The sequence below is a fragment of the Arachis hypogaea genome, chromosome 14 (assembly GCF_003086295.3).
Source record: "Arachis hypogaea cultivar Tifrunner chromosome 14, arahy.Tifrunner.gnm2.J5K5, whole genome shotgun sequence".
NCBI classification, from domain to species: domain Eukaryota; kingdom Viridiplantae; phylum Streptophyta; class Magnoliopsida; order Fabales; family Fabaceae; genus Arachis; species Arachis hypogaea.
In genome coordinates, this window is record NC_092049.1 from 66365225 (window position 1) to 66367592 (window position 2368).

At 41.0% G+C, this 2368-nt stretch overlaps 1 non-coding gene across 1 annotated transcript; it reads right to left on the reverse strand.

Moving 5' to 3' along the window:
• Window positions 1–863: 863 nt before the first annotated feature.
• On the reverse strand, window positions 864–971 carry LOC112745775 (small nucleolar RNA R71). Its single transcript, XR_003173686.1, has one exon. It is a non-coding gene; the product is annotated as a small nucleolar RNA R71 (small nucleolar RNA).
• Between the last annotated feature and the right edge of the window lie 1397 nt (window positions 972–2368).

The window sequence follows — 2368 nt, forward strand, 5'->3', positions numbered from 1 at the left end:
ACAAAGAATGTGATGTAAAGGTAGAAACACAACTGTACCGATGGAAGAGATGTGAGATGAGATGTTAGGATATGAATGAATAAATAGAATGAGATGGGGGAGGGATAATTTTCGAAAATAATTTCGAAAATCCTCTCCCTCTCTCCTCTTATTCTATTTATTTATTCATCTACTAACATCTCTTCCTCACATCACTCACCAAATTCGAACCCCCTCTTCTATCTGTGTTCGAATTTTTCTTCTTCTTCTTTTTCTACTAACAATAAGGAACCTCTTTACTGTGACACAGAGGATTCCTCTTCTTTTCTTTTTCTCTTCTCTTTCTTATGAGCAGGGACAGAGAAAAAGGCATTCTTGTTGAAGCTGATCCAGAACCTGAAAGGACTCTGAAGAGAAAACTAAGAGAAGGTAAATTACAACAATCCAAAGACAACCTTATTGAAAATTTCGAACAAGTAAAGGAGATGGCAGCCGAACCCAACAACAATAATGCAAGGAGAATGCTTGGTGACTTTACTGCACCTAATTCCAATTTACATGGAAGAAGCATCTCCATTCCTGCCATTGGAGCAAACAACTTTGAGCTGAAACCTCAGCTAGTTTCTCTGATGCAGCAAAACTGCAAGTTTCATGGACTTCCATCTGAAGATCCTTTTCAGTTCTTAATTGAATTCTTGCAGATATGTGATACTGTTAAGACTAATGGAGTAGATCCTGAAGTCTACAGGCTCATGCTTTTCCATTTTGCTGTAAGAGACAGAGCTAGAGTGTGGTTGGACTCTCAACCCAAAGATAGCCTGAACTCTTGGGATAAGCTGGTCACGGCTTTCTTAGCCAAGTTCTTTCCTCCTCAAAAGCTGAGAAAGCTTAGAGTGGATGTTCAAACCTTCAAACAAAAAGATGGTGAATTCCTCTATGAAGCTTGGGAAAGATACAAACAGTTGACCAAAAAGTGTCCCTCTGACATGCTTTCAGAATGGACCATCCTGGATATATTCTATGATGGTTTGTCTGAGTTATCAAAGATGTCATTGGAGACTTCTGCAGGTGGATCCATTCACCTAAAGAAAACGCCTGCAGAAGCTCAAGAACTCATTGACATGGTTGCTAATAACCAGTTTATGTACACTTCTGAGAGAAATTCTGTGAGTAATGGGACGCCTATGAAGAAGGGAGTTCTGGAAGTTGATACTCTGAATGCCATATTGGCTCAGAACAAAATATTGACTCCGCAAGTCAATATGATTTCTCAGAGTCTGAATGGAATGCAAGCTGCATCCAACAGTACTCAAGAGGCTTCTTATGCAGAAGAAGCTTATGATCCTGAAAACCCTGCAATAGCAGAGGTGAATTACTTAGGTGAACCTTATGGAAACACCTATAATCCATCATGGAGAAATCATCCAAATCTCTCATGGAAGGATCAAAGGCCTCAACAAGGCTTTAATAATGGTGGAAGAAATAGGTTTAACAATAGTAAACCTTTTCCATCATCCACTCAGCAACAGACAGAGAACTCTGAACAAAATACTTCTAATTTAGCAAACTTAGTCTCTGATCTATCTAAGGCCACTGTGAGTTTCATGAATGAAACAAGGTCTTCCATTAGAAATTTGGAAGCACAAGTGGGCCAGCTGAGTAAAAGGATCACTGAAATCCCTCCTAGTACTCTCCCGAGCAATACAGAAGAGAATCCAAAAGGAGAGTGCAAGGCCATTGACATAAGCACCATGGCCGAACCTGTAAGGGAAGGAGAGGACGTGAATCCCAAGGAGGAAGACCTCCTGGGACGTCCAGTGATCAATAAGGAGCTTCCTTCTGAGGAACCAAAGGACTCTGAGGCTCATCTAGAGACCATAGAGATTCCATTGAACCTCCTTATGCCATTCATGAGCTCTGATGAGTATTCCTCTTCTGAAGAGAATCAGGATGTTACTGAAGAGTAAACTGCCAAGTTTCTTGGTGCAATCATGAAGCTGAATGCCAAATTATTTGGTATTGAAACTTGGGAAGATGAACCTCCCTTGTTCACCAATGAACTAAGTGATCTGGATCAACTGACATTGCCTCAGAAGAGACAGGATCCTGGAAAGTTCATAATACCTTGTACCATAGGCACCATGTTCTTTAAGGCTCTGTGTGACCTTGGTTCAGGGATAAACCTCATGCCCCTCTCTGTAATAGAGGAACTGGGAATCTATGGGGTGCAAGCTGCTAAAATCTCATTAGAGATGGCAGACATATCAAGAAAACAGGCTTATGGACAAGTAGAGGACGTGTTAGTAAAGGTTGAGGCCTTTACATCCCTGCTGATTTCATAGTCCTGGATACTGGAAAGGAAGAGGATGAGTCCATCATCCTAGGAAGA